The sequence below is a fragment of the Ictidomys tridecemlineatus genome, chromosome 9 (assembly GCF_052094955.1).
Source record: "Ictidomys tridecemlineatus isolate mIctTri1 chromosome 9, mIctTri1.hap1, whole genome shotgun sequence".
NCBI classification, from domain to species: Eukaryota; Metazoa; Chordata; class Mammalia; order Rodentia; family Sciuridae; genus Ictidomys; species Ictidomys tridecemlineatus.
This window is the reverse complement of record NC_135485.1, coordinates 7,590,439-7,603,820: the sequence shown is the minus strand read 5'-3', so window position 1 is coordinate 7,603,820 and position 13,382 is coordinate 7,590,439.

Genomic DNA, 13,382 nt, shown 5'->3' with positions numbered 1-13,382 from the left:
ATATGCATATCAAATGACTTTAAGCCCTCTTAGCTAATTAAAGTTGATATTTTTAAAGATAAAAGGAAGATGTATGATTTATGGGGTGCTGACCTAATGCCCCTCTCATACAGCAGCTCCTAAGGCTCAGCCTGCTCTGTACAGCTGCGTCTACCCCTAGAATTATCCTGCCTTGACATCCAGACATTCGGGACTAATTGCCACTCTTAATCGTCTGCAGTTCTTTCCTGTAAGACCTATAAATACAAGCCCAAAGTGCTTTACAGACAGGCAAGGGCCAGTAATCCTAGAACATTACTCAGTTGGAAGTGGCAATTAGACATTTTTAACAAGTTTTTTTTAATACAAAACGAAGTAATTAAAACTTGCACATTGGAAGGGAAAACACTTTTGAGATCATGTTCATTTTATTAAGCTATTTCAAATACTAAAGTTTATTGCAATGCATAGTTCTTTCTTTCCTTCCTTTAATTGAATTGCTGGCACTAACAACTCAATGAAATGAATGCCTGACCCATCGAGAAAGAGATTAAGTTATAGAGGGTGTTTATTTTTAATTGGTTTTGACCATGAACTCATACATTTCCACTAAAATTGGATTGAATTGGAAGATTTCACTCTTTGATCTAAATATTATGGTTCAGCCACTAAATTATTCCAGCTCTGGCTTAACCTATGTGAGCTCTACTTTCAGGCTAATATCTAATTTTTGCTTTCCAAGGTCAGCATTTTCATGCATGGATTACCAGTGATATAATCAGACATCTGGCTAATATTAGGATAATTTGATTGTGATTTGGTGGTTAACTTCTAACTTTTTACACCAGAACAAGGTGCATTTCATTTGAACGGGTGGGCGCCTGGGCATGGGAAGCTACGGCATTGAGATGGCAAAGCATAGTGAAATCAACACAGGGTTGGGAGGGGCCCAACACTGTCATCTGCTGCTGAAATTCTTATCTTCCTTGAATTTTTTTTAAATATGTGTGACCTGAGCAGATATACTAATAATCCCCTTACCCGTGGACGGCTATGGTGGTCTTCTGCTGCCCTAGGTGGAGCTCCCTTTTGTGGCTGATCTTTAGTCTTCTGCTTTCCTGGTCCATTCCCTCTAGGCATCTACTCATCTCCAGCTTCCAAAACCACGTTCCTGGAAAATTTACCTTCCCCGCTTCATTGATTTTCTTGAAACTCCCCTCCTTTCTGGCATCCTATTATTGGATTTGCCTCAGAAAGAATAATTGAGTCTTTAGACTTTGGACCATTTTTAGTAGCTAATGGAGTCAGCTTTATATATTAAAATTTCTGAGCTTTAGTTTCAATTGCTTCTGGCATTCCTTCTGGAACAATCTATTCTACATTAGTCTCACTGTCTCTTGTCTGCCTCCTCATTGTTAAGGTTGTGACAAACTACACTGGAAAAAGAGACAATTGAAAAAGGACATACTGAAACCTTAGAGCTGACGATATGGTATAATCAATTAAATGTGAAATAAAAATGATGTGATATCACTGTAATGCAAGGCTGGTTATCAATTAAACGAGCCAAAGGCTTGTAGGCAGGAATGGAGAAAACAGACGAAATAGCAGAGAAAAGACAGGGCACTCATTTTCTTCAGCTACGCGGTCAATCAGCACAAAACCTAATGCTTAAAATGTCATAAATGTACCATCTCAAGTTCCAAAGGTCAGAGAATCAAAATCAATATCACTGGCTAAAGTCAGAAGAAATGTTTCCTTCTGGAGACTCTAGGACAGAATCTGCCTCCTAGCTTTCCTAATAACGGCCACCTTCTCTCTTCACCCTATGGGCCTTTCCTCTTGGAAAGCCAGCAGCAAGGCCTCTCCCAGTCGTCACCTGACTCAGGGATACCTGTGTCCACTGCTGCATCTCCATGTCTGACTCTGGACTTCCTGCATGCTTTGTATTAGTGATTGCATCATTTTTATTAGTGATTGCATCACTTGGATGATCCAGAGTGTGTTTGCATCTCAAGATCCCTAAATTACATCTGGAGAAGTTTTGCCATGTAAGGTAATATATGCACAGTTTCCCAAAATTTACATGTGGACATCTTTGGAGTCCATATTCAATGAACAGAAATTAAACTTCTAAGCCAAAAATACAAAGTTTTAAACACAGGAATGATTTAAGATATAACTAATCAGGGAAGCCAAGTTATGCATGAATATCTGAGGAAACGGTTAGCCAAAACCATGATCATTAAAACTATAAAACCTAGACAATATGCCGTTGGAGTTTTGAGGACAAAACAGGAAAGTCTAACCTGGGGAGAGGAGGCACTGTCTCCGTGGTACACTGCCTCTCTGAGACTCCTGCTGCTGGAGGAGCTGCCAATGCACATGCTTTCTTCTCTGTGTGTACACCTACTTGGAAACTTGCAAGGCCATCTTTATCCCATTGAGTTTATGCTAGCCACATCTCCTGTGCTCAAGGATTGTAAACTCAAACCAGAATATCCCTATACCAAAGGCTAATGAAATAATTCTGGTGACTGAGAACATTCCAAGGTCCCATTTGCAGCTCCCAGGTGAGGAGGAAGAAACAATCCACAGAGCCAAATGTCACATTTAAAAAACTATATGAATGTTGAGCCTTCCGAAATCTGTATATAAAACAATAAATAAGTGTATTCACAAATGTCACTCTACTCTATGGCAGGAGTTTGCTATCAACCAGTAATTCCTCTTGGCTATAGTAAGTGCTAGTATAAAGTCACAATGGAGTTCCTCCATTCTTGGATTTTCTCTGAAGATTCAATATTGTCTAATTTTCAGTTACAGCTTTAATCAAACTCATATTTCACATGTCCTTTCATTCCCAGCCAGGTCTGGCCTTTGCCTCAACCTGCCGTTGTTTAGACCATGTTTCCCTTTCTTGCTGTAGATTGTGCCACTCACCTTCCTTCTGTTGTATTTTCTGAGCACACACCTCTCCTGGCACTCAAGCCCTCAAACTTTTTTTCTGCCTGCAGTCTTTATCTCCAGATTGGCTCAGGATGAATTCCGCTCACCATTAAGGTCTGAGTTCCAAGTCTGCGTCCATAGAGATTCTTTCTTTGACCACTAAGTTCCACCCTTGACCCTTGTAATGCTTAAACCTTGGTCTCTAGCTTATGACCCTGTTTTTTTTTTATTTATTTAGAGGACTAAGAATCTGTCCTTTGTGATATTCTAGAGATCTGGGTGAGGAGTAAGAGAAGACCACTATTACCTGTGAATCTGAGGCCTATAATCAAGAAGCCATTATCAGGAGTAACATAATAAAACGGTGCCAGGTCAGGCTGAGGATTTAGCTCAATGGCAGAGCAGAGCACTTGACTGACATCCGCCAAGCCCTGGGTCCAATTTCCAGTACTTGAAAAAATAAGTAAACCATAGACTGTGCCAGGCCAAAGCAAGAATGCTTAGCCTAAAACTTATTTCACATACAAATGGAATGATACACTGAGGGGAAAAAGGTCAATACCAAGGAGAAGTGTAGACTAAAAGAAAACCCTAAACAGGGGCCCAAAATAGACAGTGGGGATGAGCAGAGGGTATCCCACAAACCCAAGTGCACAAGGGTGAAGTGCTTCCTGGCTCTTCTTCCTCCTTCGTTTTCTTCCTCTGTCTCCTCCTCCTCCTCTTTCTCACATTTCTCAAATTAGTTGTCATCCCACTAAGACTATTCTCAAATCTAAAACAGAGTGATTTTATGCCCCAGGCATTATATGAGTCATTTGGGGTACCCATATTTACAAAACCACGATCTACCCTGTAGGAGCTTGTCTTCTGTTAACGCTCCTGCTCAAACACAAAACCTCTCCATGGGAAGCAGATCGCTAAGAAACAATGGATATGGACATAAAGCAGTTATCATAGGTAAAACCATAAGTAGTCAGCATTCGACTGAGTTTAAAATTAAACTTTGGATAAGTGACGTGATAATGTGTGTATCTTTGAGAGTGAAGACTAGGTCCTAGTGTCCTATTTATTTTAGGATTGCAATTAAAATGCAGCATTAGACAAATGACTGTGAAGACCCTTACAAAGCATCTGACTCACCTTCCACATTTTGCAGTTGAGTGAACTGCTAGATGGAAAACCGCTCTCAAGGTCTCACAAATAGCTCCTGGCAATTCCAGAGGAGGTCAATGTCCAGTGCCCTTTTCATGTAACCACATTGCCTAATTTGCCAGAACAGTTATTGTTTGACGACTTGCTCTGTCATCATCCAGATGCTTAATGCATAAAAATGTGGTCCTGGGACTAATGTTTTTGCATCAACAGCCAATGTGATTAGTCTTCCTTAGCAGAGCAGATCTGTTGAGAATCAAGCATATGGAATCAGAACACCACATTTCCCACACACAATTCCTTTTCATTTTTGAAGCCAACATTCAATGTTCTTTTCAGGGTGCCCCTACCTTAGGGAAATATGTTAACATTAATGTAAATAGGAGGGTAATCACTAGTTAATGAACTGGACTATAAGTAGTTAGGGCACAGTCACATGAAGATAGTTTCATTAGTGGCTGAAGAGACAGAGTGCTTAGCAGGAGAAGTTGGAGTGTCTAGTCTCCAAACCAATTTTAAGGAACACACCTGGACTATTTTTGCATTCTGGGCTTTATAGCATGAGTGATTTGGACCAGAGCCCTTCAGATGCCAGCCAGTTTTCAATAAATTGAGGATTAGAGTATCAGGACATGGATAGTTATTGGCATCATTGATAGAAGAGATTTTTTTAAAAAGAGATGTATAAAATGGAAGGATGATAACTATTTTACAGGGAGGATGAGAAAACACACCAAAAAGCCATTTGAATATATTTGGATCCAGGAAGAAACACCTGGTATGTGATGAAGACCTGTGAATATTCAGGTTGGTGTTACTTTTTACTATACCAAGTTTACATTTCATGCAAGAAAAAATGTCAAAAGAAGTATACAATTATTTCCAACTAGAGTAGTTAATGACAACTACTTTAGGAGCAGGATTTGTGTATTTGACATTTAAGATAATATTTTATTAAGAAAAATAGAAGAAGAAAAGCTTATGAGATTTTTAAGCATCAAGTGTGTTCAATATAATTTCGTGGGCACCGAGACAAGTAGGTTGAAATTATTGAAACAGGAGGTTGAAAACAGATCACAATATATTAAATGATAATAAAATAATAACAACAACAAAACAATCAACGTTCATTAAGTCCATTTGATATACTGTACACTGAACTTAGAATTTCAGACAAACAATTCTTTAGGTTAATTTTCATCTTTGCATAGTTACTTCAGCACTTCTGTGAAACAGAGGAAGAAACAGTTTCCTCAATTTCAGGTATGCAAATTGAAGGTATATTTAGAGCATTTTCTTTAAGGTCTGATGGGCTGAGTGTGTTCCCTACTATGCCCCTGAGTTAATTTTGTCCAAGAAAGCCAGCGGGCCATCTCAAATGAAACCAAATGGAGTCCCAATTCTCACAGTGTAATTGCATTTGATCCGCCATAATAACATGACCTTGTATCAAATAAGTTATAATTCCCTGTATTAAGTGGATAACTTTTTTCATATTAAGTTAAAATCAAGTTGTTCCTTTCTGTTGAATTATTTGTTTGTATTCATTGGAAATATCCCTTTTACTTTGATTTATTAAATCTTTTAATTCATATTTAACTTCATATTTTTTCAAATTTCATATTTTGCCAATTATTCCAGTTACTTCTTTTGACTAATTTTATTCACCATAGGTCGGCTTTGGTTTCTTACAGTAACTTTCTTTTCCATGAGCCAATGCAGCCTGTGTCCTTTGAACAGTAAATAATTTATGCACACAGGCAGAGCAAGTTGAACTGATGCTGTCAACATCATTCACCACACGAAGCGTCCCCATTCTTGAAGAGCTGTCCTAGGCACTTCCCCTAGTCCTCAGGCTGCTCTGGTGGATCATTATTCACTGTTACAACAGGTAAACTAAGAAAGGAGGAAACTCATATTTTGAGTGCCTACATATTCACTTTCTTTTTGGAGATGTAGACTAATGACTTCTATTGAGAGGTTTTTGTATTGGAAACAATGATTTGCTGATCTTATTCTTTCTTTCACCATTAACCTTCATTTTTTTCTGATATTATCCTCAACAGATATTTTATGCCATTTCAATGCATTTCCATTGCCTGGAGAATTATCTCTCACATGTATTAATACCATATGTGAAGTTCTTCAGAAATGGATTCTAAAAAGATTACACATTCAATATGGATGTTTCTTATTTATACAAGCTTCAGTTAGGAAGTGTGAATGGTTTACCCATCCACATAAAACATTATTTTCCAGTGTTTTGTGGTACATGGTTAGGATGTAAGTGTGATTAAACACATAAGTATTCCCCCTGCTCCACTGGGAGGGATGAGATATGGCCATAACCAAATATAACATAAGATACAAATAGCATGGCCATACATTGTGGGTAGACAGGAGTTAGAGTGAGCCCAGTCGTAAGTAGGTTGCATCAGCTGTTTATACAGTAGTCTCTGTTTCCCTCTGTGTTCCCAGAGTGGCTCCAGGAGTATAAAGTGTGCAGAAAGATGGGGCAGGCAGCTGAGGGATGGGAGGCTAATCTTGAATTTTCTAAAGTAAGCAGTCCAGCTTCTCCGCCCGTCCCAGCGCAATGCCCTGTGTGTCAACACCATTTCATTTGAAGAATGAAGCCCATGCTCACAAAATGGAAAAACTAAAAACCTTTCAAAATAACATTACTAGGCAATCAAGACATTCTCAAGAGTTTTCACCCAAGAGGGCTTTGGATTATAGCTAAAGACTAGATAAACAAAGAGGTCAGCAGTTATTGGCATTTTAAGTGATCGAATACTCTGTTGACCAGCTGTTCTACTTTATGCATGAAAATGGTTTGATGATTTTTGTTATTTGCTTTAATCTATTTTATTTTTCATTTATTTTGTACACACACACACACACACACACACACACACACACACAGACTATACTCAAAACATGATTTGGTAGAACATTGGTAAGACATACAAACACAGGAAGATAGTCTTTATACAAGTAAAACCTTTAAAAATGTTTATTTTTTTGCTTATTTATTTTAGTTTTTTATGTATTTATTGACATAGAGGTGTATGGAAAAATATCCTTAAACTAAATAATTACTTTAAAAGAAGAATAATTCACAGTTTGAATTCAATTTGACTACTTTGAAAGTCACTTGCTTGACATACTTTAATCTCAATTTGTGATAACCCAATAACTCACTGAAATAAACACAACAGCAATATGCTCTTTTAAAGACTGCAAACATTTGAAAGTATTTGAACACCAATATATAAAGTATATGTTGTGTATATTTGCATGTATGTGTATATACATACATACATATACATATTTACATGATTATATATAATCTACTCATGAATTTTAAAGGCATGTATATGTTTACTAAATTCATGAGAGATGAAGTGTTAGGTTTGGGGAAAATGCAGCATACAAAGTATTAAAATAAAAAGTGGATAGACGTGAATGTTTCAGCTAAGTGTGATTAAATAACTCAAAGGGTCCTTCATCATTTCTCAGGCTGGAATTTACCCAACAAAGTTTACTTTATCTACTTTGAGGTGTATGTTTGAGGAAAATCATAGACACACTTCATTCCTGGTCTAGGAAAACGATGCCAGATCTTGAGTAAATTTTGGTTCAGGTCTCTTTTGAGCTTCATTTGTAATCCAAACAAGCCGTCAAGTATTTGTCCAAGGAAAGAGTTCTTTCCTTATGTGAGAAGGTCAGGGATTGAATGTTTTTGAGAGAATATGAATGTCTTTAAAAAGTACAGAGGATTTTATTACCAGAGTGGTCTACAGGTGTGATAATAAGTCTTTCAGAGCAGGGGCGGGTCCAAACTTTGGGGACAGTTGCAGTGAGTAGGTCTTCTGACACTGTACACTAAGTTGACTTTGCAAAGTCTTGTCTGTACTAGAAATTGAATAACTCCAGGATAAAAATGGTCCATAAACCATTACCAAATTATCCAGTCTTTGTGTCCCTTAAGTTTTTAGGGTTTATGTATCAGTTCACAAGTTTTTGCTTTTGTGTCCATATGTTTTCATTTATTTATAAAATATTTATTGAAACATTACCTTTGTTAGGCATTTGGAAAGACCCTGAGGGCACTTACCAAGACCATGAGCATGATGGGGCTGTTGCCAAGGGGTTTGCAGAGCCAAGAAGGAGACGGATGCATGAGCAAAGTGAACGTGTGTTTCTGTTCTTTTCACTTCTGCATAGCTTTTATGGAGTCTCCTGAATGTGCCAGACAACTCACTGGGAATTAAGAGGACAGTAGACAATGAAGAAGCTCCTTTTTTCAATCCTTGTGAAACTTAATACATTGATATTATAAAGATGGGAATAAATTAATTCAGAATAAGAGTATTGGTAAAAGGAAAAGGTCATTCTTAGCAAGAGGAACAGAATGAAGCCAAGCCCTTGCAGAGCATAAACTGAACATTCATATTGGGTGATAAAATAACTTGATCCTCAAGGCTAAGGACTGGTGATCAAGGATGCTGCTTCCTGGACCAATTGCTCCTCTGCTGAGACCAATTGCTCCTCTACTGTCTCATGTGGAAAGTTTACACAAGCTTCGTTCTAAGGCATGAGATTAGAGGATTCCAAGAGCACACTTCCATTAGGAGGTTTGGCTCTGGATTATAGAATGAATACAATATGATGGGGTCAGGTTCCTATGGACTCTCCAAGAGGGACACAAGACAATTTCAGGGAAAATAGTTATATGCCAGTTAGCCGAATTTTTTACAGTATGAGGGTATACTGAGAAAATAAAGAAAAATGCAAGGCCTGAAAGACACAGCCAGGAGGGATCCAACTGAACTCCTTTGCCACTCACTGTTTCATCTGAGGAATCTTATAGGGACTAATACGAGACGGTGTCATGGAACTGTCTGGACAGTCTACTTTGCAAATCGGAATACCCAGCTGTTTCCAAGCTCTTACCTCATCATGTATTGAAAACATCAGCATACTGTGGACAGTATTCTGTGCTATTTTATTTTATTTTACTTTATTTTTTTGAGCCAAGGGGAAAATTTTGTGTTCCTCATGGTAAGCAGCTAAGACGTGAGCAACCAAGGGAACAGTCTTAAAAGAGACCTGGGGCATGCTCTTTCCTCTCAGGTGTTTATCACTCTATCTAGTTGTTTGACAATTTATTTAAATCAAATGCATAATACATCCAAATAATGCATCTATGCCACATGAGATACTTTTAATTAAAAAAAATTCAACCTGATAAATACGTGTTTACAGAGAAAGAAATAATGGAAGGTTGAGAAAGATGAGGTGACATTAAGGGAAATATGGAAAGAAAACGTAGCCATCTTAAGGCCCTATTTACTGTTATAGCAATAATATGATTGATAAAATAATTAGTGATAATTAATACCTAAAGTGATAATAAATCTAGAGTGTGTTAGAAAATATAAAAACATAAGTATTAATTTATAATACAAAATTATACAAGTAATATATGTATGGATACATCATACATATAATTTGTTTATGGATTTATATATACATAAAATTTATTTATATATGGATACATAATATATGTTATCTATTCCTTCAATAAAATATATATTTAATAAGTCTACTCAATCATGGTTGTACCTGGACGATGGGGATTAAATCAGACTGAGTGACTTCCATGTGAATAGGTAGGGAGTGGCTATGTCTCATGAAAGGCCCGAAACCTAGGGGAAGATGGAATCAAGGCAAGGCCTAGTTGTGTGCATTTCTATCTCAGTGTCTCTTACCACTGCAAAGGGAATTTTCTCATTGAAAAGTTAATATAAACACATATTGAGCATTTACCCCAATGTTCTTTTCTCTCAACTTTCTTCTCATATTGTCATCAATGAATCAAGTGTCAAGGATCAAGTCAGGTAAGACTAACAGCTGGAACAAAAGCAAGGAGAGCCGAGTATGTACAGGCCCAGAACAGCACAGGTACACTGCAAAGGAGACACAGGATCAAGGGGTCCACAATGAGGCTGGCACAAGGAAAGTGTGGGGAGAGCTCACCTTCCGTGGGGCTCTGTTGTGTGTTAGCCCAATGGGGAACATTCAGAAAACTCCCAGGGCTTCTCACGAACATGCAATAACACTACTCTAAGAAGGAGTGGTTTGTGTCTAGTAGTAGATTGATGCACAAGTAGAAAGGAAGGTGTGGATATATGACATATGTATATGTATGTATGCCCGAGTGTTTGATCTTCAAATCCTATGTTGGTAAAGAAGATCAACAACAACAACAATAAACACCCTGGAATTTAAAACATCTTTAAAAACCCACACATTTATAAGTATAATGTTTATAAGTAAAGGATTCTGCATAAAGTTACAAACCACATATTTTATTTGCAAATTCTTCTGTGGGTGCAAGAGATGAGTGAGAAGAATTAACTGGTGAGAGTGAAGAGGAGGTGAGGGTGGTCTGGGAGCCCCTGGAGGTCCAGGAGTGGGCCATTGTGCAGAGGCCTTTCATTCCCAGGGAGGAAGGACATGTGTTCCTTTGTTAGCAGGTCTGAAAATTTGTGAACAAATATTTAAAGTTGGCTCTGACTCGAAGAGGAGTTATAAAATTGAGCAAATTAGGCAAGAGTCTTATGATTTTAGAGGAAAAAGTACACAAACAAAACAGGTAGAAATGCTAAATTTTCCTTTGCCAATACCCAAAGGAGAAGTTCAACACACAGAAATGTCCCCAGCACCTGCTGTTTGTCCTGTGATGAGTCAGGAGTTTCTTTTTTATTTTCCAGTTCAATTCTCTGGTGAATGCTCTGAGGAGAATATTGTAGTTCATGTTTCAGAGGAAGAAACTGAGGCTCAACCTAAACTTTCGATTAGTCAACATACATAATGAGTGACAGAAGAGTCCACCTGGACTCCGCACCTCCATTGCTTGAGTCTGTGCCAGGCACAATGTGTATCATTAAAGTCTAAAAGTAAAACATGGGCTTGCATTTGCATACAGTTGTAGGGTATTTTAATACTCTAAGCATGAGTCATCTGAACTTTAAATCCAGCATAACTGGAGACAGTGGTAATTCTAATCTTAGCCCTAGTTGTGACATGTGTGATGCTATCATATACGCTGTGGCCTGTACTCAAAATTAATGTAGAATGCCCTTGTTAAGTCCTGCTGACTCACTAGCTTAAGAATGACTATCCAATATTATTCTCTCCCTCAAGGAATTAGTGACTTACTAGGAAAAAGAAAAGTAATAATATCTATTGTAATGCAGAGGCTAATATTTTTCTAAAGAGGTGACTGGATATGTCATAGAAGCAGAAAAAGGGAACATGTAACAATCTGTAAGAAAGTTGATTAGTCAATTTTCCAAAGATAAACAGAGTCAAACAAAGATAAGAATTGTATGCAGGAGTTAAGTGGGCTAAATAGCAGGTAATATAAAATGAGAAAAGTTGAGTTGGTTGAAAGCAAAAGATTGAAGGTATTGAAGGAAGTAGAGACATTATCAAAAACCTTGCAACTCATAACACGAAGTTTACTTTTCATCCTGAGTGGGAAGCTTGTGAAAGATATTAAGAAATAGAGTGATATGAGCAGGCTTTGCTATTTTAAAAGAACACTTTTACTTCCATGTGGAGAAAAGATGAGTAGTAAGCAACAGTTGAGGCCAGTGTGTTAATTAGATTCGCTGCATTACAAGTTCCCCAAGCTCTCCTGCTGAAAACAGCAACAACACGTTCTCTTTAATGTAAGATGTACGTCCTATCTTTCAGGTAAGTTGGGAGACAGGGAATCTAGGCTGGGCCCAACTATTATTGTGCTCCATGTGTCTTTCATTGTTTTTACACCACTGGGTAAAATGGGCATGTTCACAACAGAGATAACAAAGATGCTAGGAAGCAAGTGGAAATTCATGAGATCCCACAGGTTACTGTCCAATATGGCAGCCACTGTCACTAACTCCAGGTGGTCTTCATAAGCTTAAATTTATTAAAATTAAATAAAATTGAAAATTGAGTCTTTTAGCTGTAATAGATGCTTTCACTATTTGTCACATGTCACTAACACTGTAATTATTGTGTAGATACAAGCACTTCCATTACCACAAGATGGTGTATTAGAGAACACTCTCACAAGGCACTCCACACGCTCATTGCGTGAGTCTGTGCCAGGCACAATGTGTATCATTAAAGTCTAAAAGTAAAACATGGGCTTGCATTTGTATACAGTTGTAGGGTACGTGCATCATCTCACATTACACAAGTCAAAGTAAGCTCTACAGACAAGCACATTGGCAAGAGGTGAAGAAACATAGTCAGCTCACCATGAGGCGTGACGGAGGTGTGACCCTAGAAGAGAACTGGGATCATTTAGCACAGGAATTAGCTGTTATGTTGTTTTAAGGGAAAATATTGGCCACACCCAACACAGTAGAAATGGGAATGGAGCAAGTTTTATCAACTGGAGAGAAGTTTAACAGTGATCATGAGTAGGACTTAACACAAGATTGGGAAGAAGCAAAGATGATGTCCAAGGATTTTTTCTTGGATGGCTAAATGGACAGTAGTCATGAGGAGAGGAGGACAGAGGACATCACTAATCGGAGTACTGTAACTACCACAGTACTGGGTCCAAATGATAGCATTTATTAATAATGATTTTTTTCATTGCATCATTTCTAATGTGTGTCTGGTTTCCTCATCTGTCTCCCACAGGGCTGCTCTGAATTCTCTGTTCCAATTAGTGCCATCACCATCTCCTCAGGGTCCTAAGCACAGAGCAGATTCTCCATAAATGTGAGTTGTTTTTTGTTGGAATACATAGCAAATCAAAAAAATATACAACAATCTTCTTCCAGAAGTAGAGCTCTTGAATGCCAACTCCTTGAATTTTAAATTCCATTTGAATGTTTTACTTTAAACTGTGCAACAGTCATCATGATTAAACTCGGACATACTTTTAGTTGGGTTTTTGAAAATCAGCTCCTTAGACTCAAGTTCTCTCCTCTCTCTTCTTCCACAGCACACTGCTTATCAATCCAAGGCTGACGTGGCTTTTAACTGTCCCTGCACAATCTTTCCAGAAAACTTCCTGGGCTTTCCAATGGGTTTAGAAAGATGAATCATTGACTCTGTCAGGCCTGCACCTCACCCTTTGCTTCTGTGTTTAGAGATAAGGGTTGCTTTGTTTCCCTGTGTGGGGTGTGGAGTCCTTGGTGTGGAGGTTCAGGTACAGAGAGGCCAGTGGCTCGGCAGGCTGCATGCGCAGACTTCTGACACAGCACCGTGTTTGTTCTCAGCCTTTACCA